General features: G+C 48.1%; 3 non-coding genes across 3 annotated transcripts; all 3 read left to right on the top strand.

Moving 5' to 3' along the window:
- The first annotated feature begins 778 nt into the window (after window positions 1–778).
- Window positions 779–852, top strand: Trnan-guu (transfer RNA asparagine (anticodon GUU)). Its single transcript has one exon. It is a non-coding gene; the product is annotated as a tRNA-Asn (tRNA).
- Window positions 853–925: 73 nt separating this feature from the next.
- On the top strand, window positions 926–999 carry Trnan-guu (transfer RNA asparagine (anticodon GUU)). Its single transcript has one exon. It is a non-coding gene; the product is annotated as a tRNA-Asn (tRNA).
- A 16,186-nt stretch (window positions 1,000–17,185) lies between these two features.
- Window positions 17,186–17,259, top strand: Trnan-guu (transfer RNA asparagine (anticodon GUU)). Its single transcript has one exon. It is a non-coding gene; the product is annotated as a tRNA-Asn (tRNA).
- The last annotated feature ends 9,450 nt before the right edge of the window (window positions 17,260–26,709 follow it).

The raw sequence follows: 26,709 nt of genomic DNA, 5'->3' as shown, positions 1-26,709 counted from the left end.
GATAGAGTGCGCGGTTTTCTAAACGAAGTCGTCTGGGCTTTCCAGCTTTTGAAGGTTCGGTTTTCAATGGAATACCTAAGTCGGGTACCACGAAAGCGATTATATAAGGACCTGATAGAGACAATGTTGCCGGTACCATTGTATCGCTCGATGTTCCGCATTGGACCAGAAAAAAAACGTGTTAAAGAGAGTAAAACGAGTGCCAGTACGTCCATCGACGAAGTCTTTCTTTTTTCAGCTCCACACCAATACTTTACCTGTCAAACCATGGCTTGAGGAGAAAGGGCTTTTTGTGCCTTGGAGCGTTAATTGTTTAATATGCCGGAAACCCGAAACAGCCGTACACATCTTTCTCGACTGTTGGGATGCGGTATTCCATTGGGATGTTTTACAGAGAACCTTAAAGAAGGACTTAGCGATTACGCCATACGGGATTCGTTTCTTGACTACTCTGAATGAAGACGTTGTACCATTTGACATGTTCATGCTAATGCCCTTGCATAGTCTATGGAAATGTAGAATGGCCGTGAGACATGCCGAACCAAACCTCCGGCGTGTTAGAGAGTACTTCATCGAAAGCATTTGTTATATTAAAGAATTGTACAGTTTGCAAAAAGAAAAACCAACATGGCTCAGTGTGATGACTGAGCTAGTCAACCTCAAGCGTTTTTAGCCCCCGTGTCAGCCAACCAATGGCAGGCACTTTTATCGTGGCCCTTGTGTATTGTTAAAATGTCTTATGTTGTACGCTGTCAAGTCGGCAATAAAGAAAAAAAAAGCCCCCGTGGCGCAATCGGCTAGCGCGTTCGGCTGTTAACCGAAAGGGTGGAGGTTCAAGCCCTCCCGGGGGCGGTGGTATACCTTTTTTTACATGTGCGTTGTATGACAGTCACGGGCACAAGAGGTAAATCGCAGCACGCGTATCGCCTCCGTGGCGCAATCGGCTAGCGCGTTCGGCTGTTAACCGAAAGGTTGGAGGTTCAAGCCCTCCCGGGGGTGGTGGTCTTCCTTCTTTTTACATGTGCGTTGTATGACCGTCACGGGCACAAGAGGTAAAACGCAGTGCGTGTGTGGCCTCCGTGGCGCAGTCCACTTCCGGGCACCGTAGTGAACGGACGTGATATCATGTGCTCCGAAGGAGCGGTGCCGGCGGCCGTGAATGGCCGCGGTAACAGGAATGTTGTTTTTGACGACGACGACTATCAGGTGATTTCGCCGCACTTGCCTACCGGACGAATCGTCCTTAATACTGTTTTTCTACACGCGGCCGTCCATGGAAGACCGTACAAAGTTGAGGATTTCCGTGAAGCTCTGGTTCGTCTGTAACTGCTCCCCGAAGTAGTTGCTCTGGGGGCGTACCAGATGAACCACGTCTGGGCGGTCATGATGAAGACGGCGGAAGCTACTAAGAAGCTGCTTGAGGCCGGGAGCATCATCGTTCAAGAACGACGCTGCATTGTCGTTGACCCCAACAACCAAGGTGTCCACATGAAGCTACACTGGTTGCTGCCAAGCGTGTCAGACGAAGACATATGACAAGCTCTTGCCCCCTACGGAAAGGTGGCAGACGCGGCGAAAGAACGGTAGCGTGTTCAAGGTATTTTGGACAAGGGCTCAACGACGAGGTCGGTGACGCTGCAGCTGAAAGCAGGAATTACAGTCGACGATATTCCGCACCAGCTACGTATAGCAGGGGAGCTCGTCCTGGCTGTCATTCCCGGCCGCGTCCCCCTTTTCCTGCGGTGCCATAGAACCGGTCATATTCGCCGGGACTGTCGTGTTCCACGCTGCGAGGCCATGATCGTTCTCAGTACGTCAAGACATACGCTGTCGTTGCAGGACCAACGAGGAGTGTAGACGAAGTAGCTGAACACCTCATGGATGAGGTTGAAGTGGAAGACATTTCACCTGCTACAAGCGACAAGGTTGACAACGCAGTCACGCAAAAGCCGCCTCTTCACCTTAAAAACTTGGGTCTAGACAAGAAACCTGACGTCGAGGATGATTCTCGGGAAAAGAATGAAAACGCCGTGACCGAAAACGAGAGCGTCACCCGCAGGGGCGTCTGCGTAAGCAGGCGTTTGGTGTGTTGCGACACCACGGACCCGAGTACACGAGGGTTGGATCCTCCCGCGTCTAACCGTGCGCGGCTTAGCCGTGTCCGGGGAAAAGGGGATCCTGGGGGTTGAGCCAACGCTGAGTGTTTGGACCTTTAAGGCCCCTCGGCGGAGGCAACACACCCCTTTGGCCTCGGCTTTACGCAGACGGCACCCCCGGACTGACCCACCCGGGGGAAATCAGTAGTTGCCTTTTCCTGTCTCTCTCTCTCTCTCTGCAGCCTTCGTCTTTCTCTCTCACTTTCCCATCTCTCCTGTCTGCTCTTCACTTCGTTTTACTTACAATTTTCCAGGCAGCAAGGGTTAACCTGGTGTAGTTTATCCATCCTTGGGTCTATTATATTAGGTTATAGTGGCTATGTACAGCTGGCGTCTGCATCTCCTTCGGGTCTTGTAGCGTCCCCTTGTTGGGCTCGGTGGTGGGCGGCTGGCATAGCTACCGAAATCATTGTTACCTTATGGCTTTATCGTCATTCCCCCGACTCCCTGATCGCTCTCACAAATGAGGGCGCACCGAAGATATTTTTTAATTCAATGGCAGCAAGTTGCAAAACTTCCCCAGATTTCATGTTATCCATTTCGATAAAACCGAAAAGACTGTGAGAATGATCTCACCCTTTCTCGTTTCGAAAAGTCTGACCGAAGCTCTTGGAGCAGGCTACAAAGCGTCGAAATTGGCTAGCGGCGACCTCCTTTTGGAACTTCGCGATGTAAAACAGCACGAAAAGCTTCCTAACCTAGCGTCATTTGGCGAGATCCCAGTGACAATATCCCCACACCGAACTATGAACACCAGCCGTGGTGTTGTCTCCGACGATGACCTCATGGAACTGACAGAAGCTGAACTGTTGGAAGTCTGGAGCGAACAAAACGTGATCATTGTTAAACGAATCATGCTAAGACGGGACGGCAAAGAGATCAAAACCAAGCATATAGTACTTACTTTTGGCTCAAGCATCCTGCCCGAGACAATCGAGGCAGGCTATGTAAAGCTACGGGTTAGACCCTATGTACCAAACCCTCTTCGTTGTTTCAAGTGCCAGCGTTTCGGCCACAGTTCCCAGAACTGCCGAGGCCGACAGACATGTGCTAAATGTAGTTCCGGTGACCATGCCTCTGAAACATGTGAAAACACTCTACACTGTGTCAATTGTGATGGCGAGCATGCCGCATACTCGCGGTCATGCCCGTCTTGGAAGAAAGAAAAAGAAATAGTCACAATCAAAGTAAAGGAAAACATAACTTTCAAAGAGGCTCGCACGCGGGTGTCATACCTGCCTAAAGTCAGTTTTGCCGAGGTGGCGCGTCAGGGGGCAGCGCCAAAGCGGCACCCGACGGCTTTCCGGTCCACACAGAGTGAGCCGGCGGTGACGCCATCCGGCCCCTCGGCGGCTGCGGCTAGCGCTGCTCCGCCATCTCAGAACAAGGGACCATCAACCTCCGGGCTGGTGGCCTCCAGGGCCTCGTCCCTCGATACGAGGCTTTCACGTCAAACGAACCACTCGCAAGAGCGCGTGTCTAGCGCCCCGCAAGAGGCAATGGACACAACCGGCCAGACGGCGCCACCAGCGCCTAAGGAGCGGCGAGATTCTCTCGACCGCTCCAGAAAAGAAAGATCTCGTGTCACGGCGCCTGCAAAGGGCACCGCGAGCTAATCTTCATCTCTTAAACACACAGCACAAACACATTTGTCATTATGGAGACACAAAAACTACAGTGGAATGTCAGAGGACTTCTTCACAACCTCGACGATATTACAGAACTCCTACACAAACACAATCCAAAGTTGCTGTGTGTTCAAGAGACGCACCTGAAACCCACAAATTCAAACTTTCTTCGTCAATACACCATCTATCGCAAAGACCGTGACGTGGCAAACGCCTCGTCTGGCGGTGTAGCAATAGTTGCCGACAAGTCTGTAGCTTGTCAATATGTCGCCCTTCAGACGCCCCTAGAGGCAGTGTCAGTTCGGGCAATTCTTTTCAGTAAGTTGGTAACCGTATGCACCATTTATATACCCCCAAATCATCATCTCGAGAAAACAGATTTCCATAACCTCATTGACCAGCTTCCCGAACCCTACATACTCGTGGGAGATTTTAATGCTCATAACACGATGTGGGGAGACTCACGATGCGATACGAGAGGTAGATTCATAGAGAACTTCCTTGTGAACTCCGGTGCATGCCTCTTCAATAAAAAGGAGCCAACCTATTATAACCTTCATCACAATTTATACTCATCAATAGACTTGGCGATTGGTTCTGCTTCCCTTTTTCCCGACTTGGAATGGAGTGTAATCAAAAACCCATTCGGAAGTGACCACTTTCCAGTCACACTAAACTTGGTAGCCCAACATAACTTCCTTCCGCATGTCCCTAGGTGGAAACTAGCCTCCGCCGACTGGAAACTTTTTAAAGAATCGACATTTATATCATGAGATTTTATCAGCGAATTTAGCATAGACGACGCAGTAGCGTATTTTACCGCTTTTATCATCGACGCAGCAAACAAGTTCATTCCACAATCAAGCGGTAGCTCATCCAAAAGACAAGTGCCGTGGTGGAATGATGAGTGTAAGGAGGCGCGGAAAAAAACAAAATAAAGCGTGGGGCATACTCCGTCGATCCCCAACTGCAGAAAATTTGATGGAATTTAAAAACATAAAATCACAGGGAAGGCGAACGCGACGAAAAGCTAAAAGGGCAAGCTGGGAGAGGTTCCTATCCGATATTAATTCATACACACAGGAGGCAAAAGTATGGAATGGGCTCAGGAGGCTTAAGGGACAACAAATTCATCCATTGCCCCTGGTGGATAAAGAAGGAAATAAGTTGGAAGACCAGGTTGACGCTCTTGGTGAACACTTCGAGCGCGTGTCTAGTTCCACCCACTATTCGGAGAGCTTCCTCAAATATAAAGCAATAGAAGAACATAAGCCTCTGAACCGGAAATGTAGCGCAAATGAACTTTATAACCGTCCTTTTGGTATTGCCGAACTTAAAGCCGCCTTGGCAGCTTGTCAGAGCTCTGCACCGGGTCCGGATAGAATCATGTACGATATGATCAAGCACCTGCACTGCGACACGCTAATCACACTACTCATACTTTTCAATACCATCTGGGCTGCTGGGTATCTTCCATCTAAATGGAAAGAAGCTATTGTCATCCCAGTTTTGAAGCACGGTAATGATACTTCATTGCTTACCAGCTACCGGCCTATAGCGCTTACGAGCTGCCTTTGCAAGCTTTTTGAGAAAATGATCAATCACCGTCTTGTACATTTCTTAGAGTCGAACAAAATGCTTGACCCATTTCAATGTGGCTTTAGGGAAGGCCGATCTACAACCGATCACCTCGTGCGCATCGAAGCAAACATCCGTGCTGCATTTGTACGCAAGCAGTATTTCTTGTCTATATTTCTTGATATGGCAAAGGCGTACGATACGACATGGCGGCCCGGTATCTTACGAGACCTGTCGCACATGGGCATTCGAGGGAATATGCTTCGCACTATAGAAAGCTACCTGTCTGACCGTACCTTTCGAGTCAGAGTTGGTAACGTATTGTCCCGCCCATTTATTCAAGAAACTGGTGTGCCACAAGGGGGCGTGCTAAGTTGCACCCTTTTTATTGTGAAAATGAATTCCCTTCACAAAGTCATTCCATCCTCAATGTTTTATTCAATATATGTCGATGATGTGCAGATCGGATTTAAGTCTTGTAACCTTGCAATATGCGAGCGTCAGGTTCAGCTCGGACTGAACAAAGTGTCAAAATGGGCAAATGAAAATGGTTTCAAGCTAAACCCTCTCAAAAGCTCCTGTATACTTTTCTCTAGAAAGAGAGGCCTAATACGAGATCCAGATATTATGCTGCATGGACAACACGTACCAATCAACACTGAACAAAACTTTTTAGGCATTATACTTGACACAAACTAACCTTCATTCCTCATATCAAGTACCTCAAAGCTAAGTGCCTGAAAACAATGAACATCCTGAAAATACTGTCCCACACAACATGGGGTAGTGACAGAAAATGCCTCATGAACCTCTACAGGAGCCTTGTACGATCGCGGTTAGACTACGGCGCAGTAGTGTATAACTCTGCTACCCCCAGTGCTCTGAGGATGCTCGACCCTGTGCATCATCTTGGTATCCGCCTCGCCACCGGTGCCTTCAGGACAAGCCCTATTCAAAGCCTCTATGTTGAATCGAACGAATGGTCACTTGATCTACAACGATCATATTCTACTTTTAATTACTTTCTGAAAGTACACACTGATAAAGACCATCCTTGTTATCCTAACATCAACGATATGACCTCTGCAACACTTTTTAATAACAAGCCTGCAGCAAGAGAGCCACTCTCACTCCGTGTGAGGAGGATGAGCGAAGATATGGACGTTCCGCTTCTTGAACATCGCCTAATTGCTCCTGCTAAGCCGTTACCGCCGTGGTTGTGGCAGATCATTGACTGCGACACGTCATTTGTTGAGGTAACGAAGCACGCTCCAGAGGCCCACATTCGTGTGCATTTTCTACAGTTACAATTTAAGTACTCGTGCCCAGAATACTACACAGATGCGTCTAAATCGCATGCCGGCGTGTCTTATGCAGCCGTCGGCCCATCCTATTCGTAGTCAGATGTTCGTCACCATCATACAAGCATCTTTACAGCAGAGGCGTATGCACTATGGTGCGCTGCGAAACACATCAAGCAGTTAAAACTATATAAGGCGGTCATATATACAGACTCGTTAAGCGTCGTTAAAACATTGATGTCATGCTGCAAACACAAAAATCCAGTAATTGCAGAACTTTTCTCACTCCTATGTACTATTTATGCCTCTGGCCAACATGTAACGGTATGCTGGGTGCCTGGACACAGATGTATTGAAGGTAACGTGCTAGCAGACCGAATGGCAACTTCCTTAGATACAAAATCTTGCAACCTGTCCATAGCTGTTCCAGTTATAGACCTAAAGCCATATTTGCGGAAAAAACTGAGAACGTACTGGCAACATAAGTGGGACGCTGAAATCCGTAATAAGCTCCACGTCATTAAGCCACATTTAGGGTACTGGCCATCACTGACCAACTCGAGACGAAGTGATGTCCTATTCTGTCGTCTCAGAATAGGGCACATTTATGGTACACATAGTTTTTTGTTGACTGGCGGTGAACCTCCAATGTGTAGTAGATGTGCGAACACCATCAGTGTTCAACATGTCTTCCTAGAATGTCGCGAAGCACAAGCCGAGAGGGAAAAACACTTCCCTTTTGCATATAGACAGTGTATACCACTTCACCTGGCACTGTTTCTAGGCAGAGAACCGCTTTTCGACATGAAATCTATTTTAGCATTCTTAAGTGACGTCCATACGCTCAACGTATTCTGCCCAAGAAATTCGTAGCACGGCCTCCTGCGAGAGGCCGGTGTTGCGATGTCAACCCTTGTTTATAGCACACGCCTCCGGTCCCTTGTACTCAAGGTACCTGGTGAGGCTGTTGTGCTACTCGTTGTCAAGCATCACCTTTTCATTTTAAAATACATGTTATCACAACCTTGTTGCACATTTAATACTCATAGCATACGCCACTTCAGTCACTATCATTATTTTACTAGCTATATGTTTTACGCCATTTACAGCGACAGTTTTTAGGCCCCTTTACAGCCATGTCACATCTACCATTAGAAACTCATTGCGTGCGTCATAGCAGCTCATCGATTACATTACCACTTGTCATGGCGCTCTTTGGCCATACCTGGCCCTTGCGCCATAAAACACCACACATCATCATCATCATCATCAACGAGAGCGTCGAGACAAAACAGAGGAACGCCCCGAAGCCGCCGCCTGCCACTACATGTGCCGAAACGTCTGCTACGCCTGCCACGACCGACGTCGACATGGCAGCAGCCACCAACACGCCTGCGAAGGGGGCTCACGAGGAAACGCTCGGCGCATCTGGGACCTCTGGAACGACGACATGCAGCGAGCCACCCACAAAGGCGGCTCAGCTGCGACGTACGTCATTCAAGCCGAGGCCCAACGTCCAAGTTGAGCGGAGACCCGAGACGGGGCCGCCCCCGTAGCGGCTTCCATTGGGTCTTGCAACCTTCCCACGGCTACTACGTGTGATACCGCAAGCTTGACCGGCGGAGCCACGTACTACATAGCTAATGGGCCGTTTAAGGTAAGCGCTATGCGATCCGATTGTACTTGATCATAATGATAGCTAAACTAAACACGGCAATCCGCGTTGCCACGCTTAACGTCCGAGGACTAAGCGCAAGGCGACGCCAATACGAACTGAGTCGTATGTTTCTGGAAAATGATCTCGATATAATTGCAGTACAGGAGACCAAGATATCGAGTCAAGAGCAAACGGATCGCATGGTGCAACCTTTCGTTCCGCCTTACAGTGTATGTGTTTGTCATGCGGCCGGCACATCGGGGGGTTGTGCTATTTTTTTGCGCAACAGCTTAAACGCATCTGTGGAAGCAATGACAGTGTGTGAAACAGGACGCCTGATTGTTGTCGACTTTATCCTCAGTGAAATTTCCTGGCAAGTTGTTTGTATTTACGCACCTAATAAACAGCACGAGAGGGAGTCCTTTTTTGAGCGAGTTGAGGTTTATTTAAAAACCGATAGGCTTCTGGTTTTACTATGTGATTTCAACTGTGTGTGTTTTCCAGAGGACCGTGTGAAAAATTTGCCTGTGAATGACCGAAGTGCATTGCTATCTAGCAAACTTGTCAGCGAATACAACCTGGAAGACGTCGGCTATGTGTTGTACGATTACAGTGTTCCGCGCGCGGTTTACACATTTTCAAGGACTAAGTCATGCTAGGCTGGATAGAGCGTATGTATCACTGGAACTAGTACCGTTATGTAAAGCGTACGTGAACAAGCAAGTCTCTTTTAGCGACCACAGTTTGGTTGCCTTCACAGTAGGAACAAAAGAACGAAAAACAAATTTTTCGTGGGACTTGTGGAAATATAACGATTAATTACTCAATGATGACAGCTTCGTAAATGATGTTAAGGAAAAACTTGGACGATTGATTGCAGCCGATGAGAAATATGTAGTAGGGATGTGGGAAGATTTTAAAAATGAAGTCAAGCTAGTTGCTATAGAAAGAGCTACTATGCTGAAACAAGAAGAAAAACAAGGAAAAGGCCCTAAGGAGCAAACTCGACTTCCTACTGAATCTAGAAAGCACAGAACCTGGCCATGTCATGAAGGAAATAAAGAAACTAAAGAGCCAGTTAGAAACAATCGACACAGAAAAGTATCACGGAGCCATGATAAGATCCCGTGCAGAAAAACTGTGGCAAGGGGAAACACCCAATAAACGCGCGCTTAGCGACGAGAAAGCTTACGTTCGCCGCAGTGATATCAATCAGATACGCTACAAAGATGAAGTCACGAGTGACATCACGATCATTGAACAAGCATTGGTTGAACATTATGATGACCTGTTTAGCAAAAGAAAAACTGATCTGGGTGGTTTCACAAGCCAGTTCTTGCACTTAATGCCACAGTTGGAAGAAGGCGTTAAAATAGGCCTCGAAGCGCCTATAAGTGTGAGTGAAGTTGAAGCAGCTATAGAAGAAGTATGCTCAGGAAAGGCGCCTCAGCCGGACGGCTTAAGCGCTGCCTTCTACAAAGCATTTAAGGCAGGAATAGCTCCGATTATGAAGCAATTTTTAGCGCAGTCATATGAACACACGCGTATACCCCCGTCTTTCTGAACAACTCAGATGGTCCTGATCCCCAAATCTGATGATCCAGTAAAGCGCTTGTACGTTGCATCGTATCGTCTCATTAGCCTTGCGAACACGGACTGTAAAATATTTATGAAAATATTAGCAAGAAGGTTAGAGAGCGTAATTAAACATTAAGTAGGAGCCCACCAAACGTGTGGGATTAAAGGGCGCACAATAACCACCAATGTACACATCGCTAGGAGCGTTCTAGAATGCATCGATGCTTTCGAGGGTCTAGTTGCAATGTTGCAGCTAGACCTGGGGAAGGCATTCGACCATGTGTCTCATGATATTCTCTTCGAGATTTTAGAATACACGAACATAGGATCCATGATTATAGATGGCTAAAAAATGGTCTACAAAGAATGCAGCATCAATAAAACATTGTTGATTATCAACAAGAGTTTCACAAGAAGTGTCAATGTCTGTTCGTCTCTGAAACAAGGGTGTCCAATCTCGTCATTGCTATTCGCGATATACCTCGAACGCTTTTTCCTAGCCGTTAGAGAAAACGAGAAAATATGAGGTTTCAAATTACAGCAAAGTGAGGTGAAAGTACTCTCTTACGAAGACGATCTAACAGTGTTTTGTGATGACTATGACAGTATCAGCGAAGTGGTAGCTGTAGCGAAGTCTTACTGCGAAAAAAACTGGAAGTGCTATAAACTGCGACAAGTGCATCGGGTTTTGGCATGGCGCGTGGAAAAGCCTACCATGCACTTTCGCAAACATCCAGTGGGTGACCATGCCTGTAAAATATCTTGGCGTGCTGTTCGAACATTATAACGACAGTACGCCGTTCTCGGAACAAGAAACACAGGCGGTGAAGGAAAAAGCGTTTGCGTGGCAAGGACGTAATCTGTCAATGTTCGCGCGCTCCACCGTGCGTACCATTTTCCTGGTTGCTAAAATTTGGTACACATTACAAGCGCTATTCATGTCGAGAGTGAATGTACAGAAGCTGCATAGAGTGTTCACTGTTTCATTTGGAACTCAACTTGGGAACGCTGCAGCCGCACTAATCTATCAAGATCTGTTCGCAGTGGTGGTCTTGGACTGTCACATCTATTTGTACGGCAGATTGTATGGCGGTTTATGTTCTTGCGAAACCAGAGTGACCAATTTTTGCGCACCATGATACCAAGTGCTATTAAGTAATCTTTTACCAGACGTTCTTGTTTCGTGTTCGTATGCTGAATCCCGTCCAGTGAAAGGCTTCCTTCGGGAAGTACTGTCATCTTTTCGTATGCTTAGTGTTCGTTTCTCGCTAGAATGCTTATGTTCGGTTAAAAGAAAGAAATTATATCGCGATATGTTAGACTTATTAATGCCAGTTCCATTGTACAGGATAGCATACTCTGGAGGCTCAGGAGATAATGTTCTTAAAAGAGTCAAAAGAATGCCTGTGAAACCATCACTAAAATCATTCTTCTTTAAACTCCACACAAATACCCTGCCCGTGAAGACTTGGCTGGCAGACAAGGGCTTATTTGTGCCTTGGACTACCAATTGCTTACTGTGTAAGAAACCGAAGACTGTTGACCATGTCTTCATTGATTGTTGGGACCCCTTCTTTCATTGGGACATTTTACAACGAACCTTAAAGAAAGAATTACCAATAACTCCACGTGGTATCAGGTACTTAGATACAGAAACTAATAATGTTCCATATGACCTTATGATGCTAATAAGCCTCCATAGTATATGGTACACAAGAATGTCTGTACGCCATGCTGATGTGGATGTCCGTTCTGTTCGGGGAAACTTTATCGAAAGTGTCGCCTACATGCGTGAAGTCTACAAAGCGCAGAAAGAACCACCCGACTGGTTGCCACTGTTCGATGAGTTGGTTAAATTGAAACGTTTTTAATGCAATCGAGTCAGCATAAGCTAAGCTGACTCTCCTTTTTAACAATGTATTTAGCATGGCACTTCAATTGAAGGGCAATAAAGAAAAAAAGCCTCCGTGGCGCAATCGGCTAGCGCGTTCGGCTGTTAACCGAAAGGTTAGAGGTTCAAGCCCTTCCGGGGCGGTGGTCTTCCTTTTTTTACATGTGCGTTGCATGAGAGTCACGAGCACAACAGGTAAAGCGCAGCGCATGTATCGCCTCCGTGGCGCAGGGGATTCTACTTCCGGCTGTCGAAGCGAACGGACATGCGATGACGGGCTCCGCAGGAGTGGCTACAGCGGCTACTTCCAGCCGCGGAAACAGGAATTTTTCACAGGAAGGAGACTACGAGATGATTTTGCCGAATTCGCCAACAGGTCGTTTTGTTATTATTACAGTTTTTCTTAACGGGGACGTTCAAGTGCGACCTTACCGAGTAGAGGATTTTCGCGACGCGCTGGCTGGGATGACACTGCTTCCTGAGGTTATCGCCTTAGGGGCGTATCGAATGAGCCATGTGTGGGCCGTAACTTTCAAGAGTGCTGAAGCCGTCAAGAAGATACTCGCTGCAAGTGAACTGAAGGTCAAGGGCCGACGCTGCGTCGTCATTGATCCTGGAAATCAAGATGTAAGAATGAAAGTTCACTGGCTACTACACAACATTCCAGACGACGACGTGCACGTGGCTTTTCTGCCTTATGGAAGAAATCAGCAGAGAACGGTGGCGTGTTCACGGAATTGCTGACAAGGGGTCCACCACCCGATTGGTGTCCCTGCGACTCAAAGCCGCCGTCAAGCTAGAAGACCTACCACACCAGGTGAATGTCACCGGCGAACAAGCTTTGGTGGTCGTATCGGGTCGTGCACCAATGTGCCTTCGCTGTCATACGACGGGGCACATTCGCCGCGACTGCAGAGTTCCAAAATGCAGCGCATGCCGAAGATTCGGACATGAAGAAGGACAATGCCCTAAGACGTACGCCAGCATCACAGGGCCTTCGAGTGCTGAGGAACCATTCGAGCTCCTCATGGATGAAACCGACGCCGAGGAAGCTGCGAAGCCTTCAAGTGACGCCGCAACCAGAAAAACGGTAACATTGTCAGCCAGCAAATCTAAGCTGGAGGAAAGGCGTGAACCACCAGCGGGCGAGCGGCAAGACCAAGGTCCGGCAGTGGTAAAAGCTGCCACATCAAAAGACACCTGTGAACCTACCAGCGAGGATACAAAGGTGGCGCAAAACCAAGAGACTAGCATGGAAGTCGTCGAAAGCGTCAGTGGACAGCCCACCAAGCGGCCATTAGAGGAAAGCGGCGAGGAAAAGGCAGACAAAAGAGGTGAAGGGACAGAACCATCGTTGAAGGAAATGACCACAAGGCGGACCTCAATGAAACCACGGCCGAATATTTCGGCCGAGCGACGGTCGGCGGACAAACCGCCGCCTTGACGCTGAGTCTCCTCACGGGACTGTGTGGGTGGTTTTCGGGGACTATGGTCGAACTGAGTGCAAGTGTTGTGAAGCCTTGTGGATTGAAGAGGCCCATGGCGGACATTGTACCACATAAGAGGAGTGACCGCATGGTCTGCTGTTAAGTCTTCCACAATGCTAACTACTGTTTGACATTGTAAACGGGTAATCTCGTGCGATCAACCTGCACCTTATTAAATATGGCGTTAAAATCAGGAACAGAACTACGCATAGAACTACGAAATTCTATCGGGATCGTCGAAGATTCATTAAGTGTTTGTCAAAGTGGCCGTTACATTGTTTGTGATTTTACTTTTGCCGGGAAAAATTGGAGGGTGATTAACACGTACGCACCAAACAGGGAACGTGACCGGCGATTGTTTTTTGAAGAAATGGAAAAGTACCTGCTTTGCGATCAACTAGTGGTATTACTTGGCGATTTCAATTGTGTTTGTGCATCATAATATAGAGCAAATAAGCAACCTATCCGGGATAAAAGTGCAATATTTTTGAGCGCCATAGTACAAGAATACAAATTAGATGACGTAGCTTCTTTGTTTTCGGATAACATTCCACAGTTCACACATTTTCAAGGAAATAGCCACGCGAAACTAGATAGAGCTTACATATCGACTGCTCTTGTGCCCTTGTGCATCAATTACACGGTGAATCATGTTTCTTTCAGTGACCACAGTTTAGTGTCTTTCTCGCTTGGTGCAGAAAAAAGAAAAAGTAGATTTAATTGGCAGCTCTGGAAACTTAATGACAATCTATTGGATGATAAACCTTTCGTGGACTACGTAATGGAAAACCTGAATGAGTTACTTGAAGAAGAGCACCAGTGTATGATTGGTAGATGGGAGCATTTCAAAGAAAAGATAAAGAATAAAGCAATAGAACAAGCTTCTGAACTTAAGCACGTCAAACTAAAACAAGAAAAAGAACTGCAAGCCCTATTGGACTTCTTGATAAGCCAAGAAAGCGTTGCCCCCGGCATGCGCAGCAAAGAAATTCGAGATACCAAGCGACAGCTTGAGCTTATCAACATCGAAAATTATAGAGGTGCAGTAATACGGGCCCGTACAGAGCTTTGGCGGATGGGCGAAACACCCACCAAACGCGCCCTTAGCGACGAAAAAAGATACGCTCAAAAAAAAAAAAAAAACGAAATCACAGAAATAATGTACCGAGGCGTAGTAACAGATAGGAAAAGTGATATAGAAAATGCTTTTGTAGAACACTTTCGGAATTTGTTTGGCCAAAAGAAAGAAATTAAAAAGGGTTTTGAAAATGCTTTTCTACCACTAATGCCACAACTAGATGAGGATGCAACATCATTTCTAGAAGCATCAATTACATTAAAGGAAATCGAAAAGGCAATCGATGATCTAAGCCCCGGAAATTTTCCTGGTCCTGATGCACCGGGTTCAGCTTTTTACAAGAAATTCAAAGGTCGCATGGCTGAAGTACTGCATGCAGTGATACGAGAGGCATATGACGTCGGAAAACTTCCGCTTTCTTTCCGGTAGTCACATATCATTCTGATTCCTAAAACAGACGACCGGCTTAAGCAACTCTTGGTTGGTTCTTACCGCCCAATTACCCTCGCTAACGTAGATTACAAGGTATTTATGAAGGTATTGGCAAGAAGATTACAGGGCTTTATTAAAGATATAGTCGGACCACACCAGACATGTGGAATTAAAGGTAGAAGCATAACGACGAACATCCTTGTAGCAAGAAATATTTTAGAGTGTTGTGATGTATTTGCCAACCACGTTGCCATTCTGCAAATAGATCTGGAAAAGGCTTTTGACCTTGTCACACATGAAATATTGCTTTCTATTTTGGAATATGTTAATGTGGGAAAAATAATTCTGGAAGGTGTTAAAATGTCGTACACCGAATGCACTGCTTCAGTTATAGTTAACAAGTAAGCGAAAGCATTCAGAATGTCTCTTCAGTGAAACAAGGGTGCCCTTTGTCGTCACTACTTTTTTGCATTTACTTAGAGCCCTTTTGTTTAAAGATTATTAAAAATGAACACATAAAATAATTTCGCCTCATGGCATGCCAGGTCAAAATATTGTCTTACGCCGATGATATAGCTGTCTTCTGTACTGATAGGGAAAGTGTAACAAAACTTATGAGAGATACCACGGTTTTCTGTCAGTATACCTGGAGTAGAATAAACTGGGATAAATGTCAGCGGTTTCGGCACGGAGACTGGGATAGCACACCGGTCACGTACGCCAACATTCAATGGGCAACTACTCCAAGCAAATACCTAGGCGTACCACTCCAGCATTACAAGGACACACAAGAATACTGGAAAGAGGAGACAGACAAAGCTCGCGAAAAAAAATGGGGTGGACGGGATTTATCGAGTTTTTCCCGAGCCACAGTGTGTAGCATTTTTATTATTGCTCGGGTATGGTATGTTTTGCAAGCACTGCACATGTCGCGTTTAGGTATTCAACGACTGCATAGAGTGTCAGCGGTCTTTGTGTGGAATTCATCGTGGGAAAGGGTAAGCCGCACCAACCTGTTTCTTCCAGTGCGGTCCGGAGGACTGGGCTTGATTTATTTGTTTGTGAGACAAATTATCTCTAGGTTCATTTTTTTCGCGATCAAACGAATATATTTTTCAGGACTGTTTTGCAAGTAAGACTAGCAAACGCTTTGCCAGATGTTATTGTGTCGTCACGTGCCGTTATGCAACCCAGCATTCGTGGATGCATGCACGAAATTGTTGCCGCCTTCCAATTGTTAAAAGTCAGATTTTCAATGGAATATCTGAGCGATGTTAAAAGAAAACGGTCTGTACAAAGACCTAATCAATGTGATGATGCCCGTGCATTTTATTGAACGTTGTACAATCCAGGACCTGGCAGCAATGTCTTAAAGAGGGTTAAAAGAATGGCCATCCGGTCCGTCCATCAAAACTTTTTTTTCATGCTACATAGCGAAACACTTTCTACAAAACCGTGGTTGCAAGAAAAAGGCCTGTTCATGCCATGGTTGGTAAATTGTGTAATATGTAAAAGGCTCGAAACGATCGAGCACATGTTTCTTGATTGTAGCGATGCAGTCTTTCAAAGGACATTCTCCAAAGAACTTTAAAAAAGGAACTGCCGCTTAAACCTTATGGCATTCGATTTCTCCCGGTCGACAGCGAAAGTGTGCTGTATCATATGCCAATAATTCTAGTAATGCATAATGTATGGAAAACCAGAATGTCAGTGCGCAATGGGGATGTAAACTTGAGGTCAGCCAGAGAAAACTTCAACGAAAGCATTGCATATTTACGAGATGTATACAAGCAGCAGGATGAAAAGCCTGATTGGTATGTTTTTCTGGGCGATCTTCTGGCCCTAAAGCGTTTTTAGCCCACATATGCTAACTATAGACAAGTTAGCATTTTTAATATGATGTTATAGCGTTGTTCTCCCCTGTATTGTGCCAAGCAGGCAATAAAGAAAAAAAAACCTCCGTGGCGCAATCGGCTACCGCGTTCGGCTGTAACCGAAAGGTTGGAGGTTCAAGGCCTCCCGGGGGCGGTGGTATTCCTTCTTTTGCATGCGCGTTGTAAATACAGTCAGCAGCACAACAGGTAAAGCGCAGCACGCGTCTCGCCTCCGTTGCGCAATCGGCTAGTGCGTTCGGCTGTTAACCGAAAGGTTGGAGGTGCAAGCACTCCCAGGGGCGGTGGTCTTCCTTTTTTGTACATGTGCGTTGTATGACAGTCACGAGCCCAAGAGGTAAAGCACAGCACGCGTCTCGCCTACTTTGCGCAATCGGCTAGCGCGTTTGGCTGTTAACAGAAAGGTTGGAGGTGCAAACCCTCCCGGGGGCCGTGGTCTTCCTTTTTTTGTACATGTGCGTTGTATGGCAGTCACGAGCTCAAGAGGTAAAGCGCAGCACGCGTCTCGCCTCCGTGGCGCAATCGGCTAGCGCGTTCGGCTGTTAACCGAAAGGTTGGAGGTTCAAGCCCTCCCGGGGGCGGTGGTCTTCCGTTGTCCGTAGCTCTGGTTTGCGTGTATACTGTGTATACCAGAGCATGTACAGTCTGTTTCACACTTAGGGCAAATCTCGGAGCGCATTGCATCGCGATGCGGCGAGCGCTGGAGTCGGTGGCCGGAAGTTGCTCGCGCAGGCGCAGACGGTCGAGGTGCTTTATCTTGAACCGCGTCAACTGCTACGGCGGCGCGTACTGGCCGCATCGTCGGGAAGCGTGCTACTGTCAAGGGCAGTTCATCGTTACGCACGCCCTCATCAGGCACACAATGTGCCTGATGAGGGCGTGCGTGTCGCGTTTGCGCCATATGGAAAAGTTGCAGAAGTTGCCCGGGAGCACTGGCGTGTGCAGGGCATGCCTGAGAAGGGCTCAACTACCCGGCTCGTCACCCAAAAGTTGAAAGCTGGCGTGAAGCTGGACGACTTGCCCCACCAGATGAACGTTAGCGGGGAATTGGCACTAGTCGATGTACCTGGCAGGCCCCCGCTGTGCCTTCGGTGTCGAGGTGCGGGCCACATCCGCAGGGAGTGTCGAGTCCCGCGTTTCGGAACCTGCCGACGCTACGGGCACGAAGAAGACCAGTGCGCTCGCACTTACGCGAGCATTGCAGGCCCAGGAACCAGCGAAGACTCGTCCGAGATGCTGATGGATGAAGCGGACGCGGAAGAAGCAGCCCGTGCAACTGGGAAACCAACGCGTTACACTGCGCCTTCGTTGACACCTCTGGTGAAGCAGAATGCGGTGGTTTCCAGTGCAGTAGCTGGTAGTGTACCGGCGCAGCGTGAGCCGTAACAGGACGGCGGTGACAAGGCGACGGACCCGGCGAAAGCCACGGTCGAAACTCTAGGCAGTGTAGAGACCCCCGACATTTATGCAATGGCGACGTACGCGCCAGAGAGCCAAAGACCAGCCAGAGAGCGGCGGGCTTGACGGCAGGGAAGCATCCTCATGACGAAGACGGCGTGAAGCAGCAGGCGAAGGCGATGAGCCTCCGCCGAAGGCACCGGGTGTTAGACATTCGATGGTAAAGCCGCGGCCGAAGCTTCCGGTCGAAGCGCGGCAGGCGGGGAAACCACCTCCGTAGCAGCGCGTTGTCCAGGTCGACGTGAGCGCCGGTTGTTGGTCTAACGGCGTCAAGAGATTCAGGCAGTCGTGTGGAAACCTGCGCCGACCGTGAAGGTAGGCGCCATGCGGACTGAGACGTTTTATTGCGATAGCAATTATATGGACACTCAAAAGCAGATTTCTGCCGTCGGCGTCGCCGTCGCCGTCGGCGTCGCCGTCGCCGTCGCCGTCGCCGTCGCCGTGAGGTTCCGTATGACGTCATTTGGAGAAGAAATGGTCGCCGCGCGCCGAACGCTGTATGTGCGAGTGAAAGGGCGCGAGGGGCGCGTCTTTCACGGGGAGTGAACGCACGGCGGAGAACAAACGCGCGTTCTGCGCCGTGCTCGCTTAAGGGCTGCAGAAGTAGGCGTCTCTGTTCTCCTTCACAATCACCATGTATGTAGAGCAAACGCGCCTTCTTCCAACGAGCGAGAGGCCGTGGGGGAGGGGGAGGGAAGGGAGGCGACGTTTAGCTGCGGCACGCAGTGCCTATTTATATCAGAGGCTCCGGCAACAGTCACCAACGCCGCACGCATTTTGAGCGAACGCGGGCAAAACGCCGATGGCGTCGACAACAGTTCTGCGTGTTGTTGCTACCAAAGCCGCTCACCTTACTTCGTATGACATTGCTGTGTTGCTATCGCATTCATTGCTTCGCCCTTAGGGCGAAACTGTGACATATTTTTTTTTTTTTTAAGAGATGCTTATTAATCTCAGTACTCCACTTCGTGTAGCGACCTTGAGCGTCAGAGGGATGGGAGCAAGAAGGCGACAGTACAAGCTTAATCGCCTCCTGCTAGATAACGATATTGATATAGTCGCTGTACAGGAGTCTAAAATAGAGAGTCAGGAGCAAACCGACCGCATTGTGTCCTCCTTTCAAGCAAAGTTTTATTGCGATAGCAATTATATGGACACTCAAAAGCAGATTTCTGCCGTCGGCGTCGCCGTCGCCGTCGCCGTGAGGTTCCGTATGACGTCAATGGAGATGAAATCGTGGCCGCGCGCCGCCGAACGCTGTATGTGCGAGTGAAAGGGCGCGAGGGACGCGCTCTTTCACGGGGAGTGAACGCACGGCGGAGAACAAACGCGCGTTCTGCGCCGTGCTTCCTTAAGGGCTGCAGAAGTAGGCGTCTCTTTCCTCCTTTACAATCACCATATATGTAGAGCAAACGCGCCTTCTTCCGATGCGCGAGAGGCCGTGGGGGAGGGGGGGAAGGGGGAGGGAAGGGAGGCGACGTTTAGCTGCGGCACCAAGTGCCTATTTATATCAGAGGCTCCGGCAACAGTCACCAACGCCGCACGCATTTTGAGCGAACGCGGGCAAAATGCCGACGGCGTCGACAACAGTTCGGCGCGTTGCCGGTGCTGCTGCATGTCCAAGTTTATACAGCTGATAAAGCTAATATCATTACTCCGTATATCTCTCTACAAATTTGCTATCGCAATTGATGCTTCACCTTTCAGGTGAAACTGCGACAACTTTTTATGTGTGTGTCTGTCACTCTGTTGGGGCGTCGGGTGGATGCCTACTATTCATCCGTAACGCGTTAGGAATAAGCGTAGAGTCGGTCTTTGCCTGGCGAAGTGGTCGACTTTTGGTTACTAATTTCATGTGTTCAAATTTATGTTGGCGCATTGTTTGTGTATATGCTCCCAATGTAGAAAGCGCGCGTCAACTTTTCTTTGAGTCCCTTGAGCCATCGTTGAACGTTGACGAAATTTTGCTTGTATTGAGGGACTTCAACTGTGTGTGCGCCGCAATTGACAGAGTCAAGTGTAGGCCACTTAGAGACAAGACCTCGGAAGTGTTTAACACACTTGTTCACGATTATGGTCTCGAGGATGTTGGCAATGTGTTCTCTACTGGGACCCACCCAGAATTCACGCACTTTCAGCGGGAGAGTCATGCTAGACTTGACCGGATGTATGTGTCTGTTGATCTTGTGCCCCTATCCTCTAGCTATGATGTTACACCTGTGCCTTTCAGCGATCATTGCCTTGTGAGTACCACTTTAGGAATAAAGGGCAGGAAATCGCGTTTTAACTGGCTCTTATTGAAACTAAAGGCGAAACTTCTGGAAGATGAAGGGTTTATTTTCTGAGTTCAGACCGAGCTAGACAAAATGCTAGATGCGCAGCCCGCTAGCTTTGCAGTTGAATGGGAAGGATTCAAAGAGTGGGTAAAAATGAAAGCTATAGAAAAGTGCAGTGTAGCTCGTTATAAAGAGAAAGAGAAAGAAAAAGAACTGAATGGGCAACTTGAATGGCTGCTGAGCATGGAAAGTAGCGTGCCGGGGAATTTCACTAAAGAAATACGAGAAGTGAAATGTGAGATAGAAAGAATCGACGCAGGCAGACAGATATAGAGCCGCCGCAATACGCGCAAGGTCCGAAAAATTGTGGGTGGGCGAAACGCCAACACAGCGAGCGCTATCAGACGAAAAAAAAATACGCTTGCAAGAAAGAGATTAGGAGCATCCTGTATGACGGCCGGATTATAGCAGGTACTAAATGCATTCAGAGCGCTATAGCCGAACACTTCGCTGAACTTCTTAGCAATAAACTCAATACCATAGACGGCTTTCATGTAGACTTTTTAAGACATATGCCAACTCTAGATGACGAAATTAAAGAGCTTCTTGAACTGCCTATAACATTGCGGGAGATAGAGAAAGCAATAGACGACCTACCATCTGGGAAAGCCCCTGGCCCAGACTGGCTAAGCGCTGCTTTCTTTAAAACCTTTAAGCATTCTGTTGCACAGTACATGCTCCATGTGTTGACTGAGGCTTACGAACGCAAGTAGGTTCCACTGTATTTCTCTACTTCCCACATTGTTTTGATTCCGAAGACTGACGATCCCGGAAAACGCCTGTTGGTGGGGTCATATCGACCGATTAGCCTCATTAACGTCGACTACAAAGTCTTTATGAAGGTTTTAGCAAAACGACTGCAGTCTGTGATCACGAAATTGGTTGGGTCTCACCAGACGTGCGGCATTAAAGGCCGTAGCATCGCCACAAATATACATGTTGCACGCAGCGTATTAGAGTGTGTTGATGCACTTGGCAGTCAGATAGCAATGATACACCTCGACTTGGCAAATGCTTTTGACCGTGTCTCACGAAATACTGTGTTCCATTCTGGAACACTGCAACCTTGGTTGCGTTATAGTAGAAGGCGTAAAAATGGCTTACAAGAACTGTACGACCCGTATTATAGATAATGGCAAACTTACTGACAGACTCAGTGTACGTTCTTCAGTAAGGCAGGGATGCCCGCTTTCCCCCTTGCTTCTCGCAGTTTATTTAGAGCCGCTCTGCCTGGCAATTATCAACTCTGATAATATTTCGGGTTACAGGCTGCAGTTGTCGCATGTGAAAGTACTCGCGTTTGCAGACGATACAGCGGTGTTTTGTGCAGACAGAGCGAGCATCTGTGAAGTCACGAGTGTGGTGGAAAAATTTTGTGTTCAGACTGGAAGTAAAATTAATTGGGAAAAAAGCTCCAGTTTTTGACATGGTGAATGGGACGTAGCACCGGATTGTTTTTCTCGACTACGATGGTCTACCTTGCCAACGCGATATCTAGGAGTGCCCCTGGAATGTTATCGGGATCCCGGTTCGTACTGGAAATAAGAAACTTTGAGAGTGAAAGAGAAAGCGGACGCGTGGCAAGGAAGGCAGCTGTCAATGCTTTCCCGTGCCTCTATCTGCAATATTTTTTTTTATTTCGAAGCTGTGGTAATTCATGAATATACTGTGTGCGACGCGGAGAGCTGTTCAAAAAACTCATCGTGTTTCTGCTGTTTTTATTTGGGCGCCCACTTGGGAAACAACCAGCCGAACTAACCGTTTTGCTTCATTTAAAAGCGGAGGCCTTGGCCTAGTGCATTAATTTTTGCGGCAAGTACTTTCGCGATTTCTGATCCTACGGGATCAAAGTGATCCCTTTCTAAGAACTGTTATGCAAGTGCGCTAACAGAGGCTGCTCCCTGGAAGAATAGTCTCATGTGAGAACATGTACGGAGCAGTGAAAGATTACTTGCGCGAGGTTGTCCTTTCGTGCAAGATGTTGGAAATACGATTTACCCTGACTGCCTATGCAATGTTAATAAGAAAAATCTGTACAAAGCGCTTGTTGATGTGGTGTTGCCGATACCCTTTTACAGGTCACCACACTGTGGAGGCCCAGGGCAAGATATTCTTAAACGAGTTAGAAAGATGCCCGTGAGACCTGCAGTAAAAAAATACTCCATTCCGGTACGCTGCCTGTCAAAACCTGGCTGCACGATAAAGGGATATTCGTGCCATGGACAACAAACTCTTTGTTATGCAGGAAGCCCGAGACAGCTGAACATGTTTTCTTAGAATGTTGGGATCCCATTTTTTATTGGGATGTGCTTCAGAGAACGATTGAAAAAGAGCTCCCCTTAAACCCTTACGGCATCCGGTTCTTACCAGTTGAAAACGAAGATGTGCCCTACGATTTAATCATGCTCCTTGGCCTCCACAGTCTGTGGAAAACACGAATGCAGGTGCGACACGCCGACATAAATACTCCTTCTACACGTGAAAACTTTATCGACAGTGTTGTTTATATACGTGAATGTTTCAGGGCGCAGCCTGATCCACCAGACTGGATACCGCTGTTTGATGATTTGGTGCAACTGAAGAGATTTTAGCTCCGCACGCGTCAGCTCAAGTGTAGCTGAGGTGTTTTTATCTTTTGTGCTTTGTATTTCCATGTCAGAGAAGGCAATAAAGAAAAAAAAAGCCTCCGTGGCACAATCGGCTAGCGCGTTCGGCTGTTAACAGAAAGGTTCGAGGTTCAAGCCCTCCCGGGGGTGGTGGTCTTCCTTTTTTTTACATGTGCGTTGTATGTCAGTCATGGGCACAAGAGGTAAAGCTCAGCACGCGTTTCGCCTCCGTGGCGCAATCGGCTAGCGTGTTCGGCTGTTAACCGAATGGTTTGAGGTTCAAGCCCTCCCGAGGGCGGTGGTCTTCGTTTTTTGTACATGTGCGTTGTATGACAGACGAGCCCAAGAGATAAAGCGCAGCATGAGTCTCGCCTCCATTGCGCAATCGGCTAGCGCGTTCGGCTGTTCACCGAAAGGTTGGAGGTTCAAGCGCTCCAGGGGCGGAGGTCGTCCTTTTTGTAGACCCGTGAGCAAAAGTATACGGACCATTGGGTCGCCGAAAAATGGGAATTTCTTCGTAATTAACAAGCATAAACTGGCATTGATGATTTCACTGAAAAGTTCGCAGCGTCAAGTTTGGACTGCAGTCCTCAATTACAAGTAGCTTTCATAGGCAGAGGAAAAAAACGGCTTTTTCGCGCAACCCCTGGTCCGTGTACTTTTGCTAACGGGTGTACATGTGCGCTGTATGACAGTCACAAGCCCAAGAGGTAAAGCGCAGCACGCGTCTCGCCTCCATGGCGAAATCGGCTAGCGCGTTCAGCTGTTAACCGAAAGGTTGGAGGAGGTTCAAGCCCTCCCGGGGGTGGCGGTCTTCTTTTTTTTACGGGTGCGTTGTATGACAGTCACGTGCACAAGAGGTAAAGTGCAGCCCGCGTATCGCCTCCGTGGCGCAATCGGCTAGCGCGTTCGGCTGTTAACCGAAAGGTTGGAGGTTCAAGCCCTCCAGGGGCCGGTGGTCTTCCTTTTTATTTTAGATGTGCGTTGTATCGCACTCACGAGCACAGCAGGTAAAGCCCAGCACGCGTCTCGCCGCCGTGGCGCAATGGGATTCTGCTTCCGGCCGCCACAGCGTACGGACGCGGAATGTCGGCTCCTGCAAGGGTGGTTTTTGCGGCCGCCAAAGGGCCGCGGTGCCAGGTTTATGGATGCTGCCACACAGGAGTACCAGATTATTTTGCCGCAATTGCCGAAAGGTACGACCGTCGCTAATACCGTGTTTTTGCACGGTGATGTCAGGGCCACGCCATATCGCGTAGAACATTTTCGACACGCGCTTGCTCGTCTGCAGCTGATGCCGGAAGTGTTGGCTTTAGGAGCCTATCAAATCAACCACGTTTGGGCTATCACCTTCAAGGATAAAAAAGGAAAGCAGAAGCTGCTGTCTACGGAAGCGTTAAGCGTAAAGGGTGAGCGATGTCTGGCCATTGACCCACGCAACAAAATGTACGCATGAAGCTCTACTGGCTGTTGCACACCACACCGGACGAGGACCTTCGAGCGGCGCTAGCACCCTTCAGAACCGGGACCGAGATGTCAAGGGAAAAATGGTGGGTTGCCGGATGCAGTGACAAAGGCTCACACACAAGAATGGTGTCCTTATGCTTGAAAGCAGGCCTTACCATAGAAGATCTACCGCATATGAGCTTCGCGTCGGCGAGGACAATGCACTTGTTTTAGTTCTTGGCAGAGCACCGCTCTGCCTCCGGTGTCACGGCACCGGACACATACGACGCGAGTGCCGCGTTTCACGTTGCGGGATCTGTCTTCACTTCGGCCACGAAGATACCCAGTGTGTGCGAAGTTACGCAATCGTGACAGGGTTTGGCAAGAGCGACGTGATAAACGAGCATCTGATGAACCAAGCTGACGCCGAGGACACTGCTCAGGAGGATGGGGAACCACTGAAATGTGAGGAGGTGCTAGACGCTATGAGTAATGACAAAGCTCAGGAGGTAGAAGCCAGCAAAGAAGACAGCATGACACAGGAGCTGCAGCGACAGAAAGTTGCACCGATGGTGAAGCTTTGCGGGCCACCGCCGGGGAGACCTTGGCTAGCAGACCTGAAGTAGACGGAAACAGCGCAGAGTCGGGGAATAGCGGCAACCCAGCCGCTGTCTCAAAAAGACCAGGCGACGAAAGCCCGGAAAAGGATGGAAAAGAGATGACGCGACCACAGCTGAAGGACCGCCGGCCAAGACCACCACCTCTCGGAGGCTTTCGCTGAAGCCTAAACCAAACGTACCACAGGACAAAAGGTCGACGCCCGCAGTGCCCCCGCCGTAGAGGGGGCCGCCGCTGCCGTAGTCGTGCATGAAGGAACTGAGGTTGGACATGTAGGCTGCAGTTCTGGTGATGTGTGCCGACAAGGAACACGCAAGGGCTTGGACCAGTGTGGCGGAGCCATTCAACGTTGTCCATTCCAGTGCTGTAAGTCCATTAACACCAAACGTGCATCAGTCACAAAGCAGTCCGTCTGTCCCGCAGCTTTCTAATAGTGGCTACAGAGTAGGAACGCTGAATGTGCGTGGCCTGTCGATGAGAAAGCGGCAGGCTCAAATCAAACGGCTGTTAATTGACCATGATATTGATATCCTTGCAGTCCAGGAAATAAAAATTGAAAGTGAGGAACAGACGGATAGAATGGTCGAAATGTTTATATCAAATTACAATGTTTGTGTTTGTCATGCCAAAGAGAAATCCGGAGGATGTGTTATTTTTCTGCGAAACACTGTCGGTAATATTGAGGAGACTGTGGTGACATTCGATAATGGCCGATAATGGCCGATTTGTTATCTGTGACATAACTAGCAGTGAAGAAGCCTGGAGCATAATTTGTATTTACGCCCCAAACAAATTAAATGATCGGAAAGTGTTTTTTGACTATATGGCCACCTTCATAAGTAGTCAGAGGAGGATTCTTTTGCTAGGTGATTTTAACTGCGTATATTTGCCCGAAGACACTACTAAAGATGTGATCATAAAAGACAAGAGTGCAGAAGCGCTCAGTTACACCGTTGAAGAGTTTGGCCTTGTGGATGTTGGTGATGTGCTGCGTGAAAACCGAGTAATGTTCACTCATTTTCAAGGGCGGAGCCATGCAAGGCTCGATCGCGCCAACGTGTCGGCGGAACTAGTACCATCTTGTAATCACTACGCTATTAAACATGACAGCTTTAGTGACCACAGTTTTGTGGTGTTCACAATCGGTTCAAAAGTGAAGGCGTCCCGTTTCAATTGGCAGCTGTGGAAGCTCAATGAAAAGCTACTACAAGACAAAAGATTCCTCAACGAAGTAACGGAGAAAATTAAAGAATTGCACACCAGGGAACCGACTGAAATGTTCTACGGTTGGGATCAATTCAAAAGCGAGGTGAAAAGTATAGCGATTCAAAGGGCATGTGTCTTAAGGCATCAGGCTAGACAACTTAAAAAGAACTGGGCAGCTATTTTGTAGCGATGCCTTTAAAGTAATAATGCATTTGCGCGCTTATCGCACTTTGTCAGTGGTCAAGGCTAAAGTCCCTATATATATATACGGACTTTAGTCAGAGCGACGGTCCGCTCACGATATCAACGTTGATAACGCGAGCTGACCGTCGCTCTGACCACTGACAAAGCGCGATAAGCC

This window comes from Dermacentor silvarum, chromosome 1, assembly GCF_013339745.2.
Source record: "Dermacentor silvarum isolate Dsil-2018 chromosome 1, BIME_Dsil_1.4, whole genome shotgun sequence".
NCBI classification, from domain to species: Eukaryota; Metazoa; Arthropoda; class Arachnida; order Ixodida; family Ixodidae; genus Dermacentor; species Dermacentor silvarum.
The sequence above is the reverse complement of the archived record's forward strand: the minus strand, read 5'-3'. Positions and strand labels throughout refer to the sequence as shown.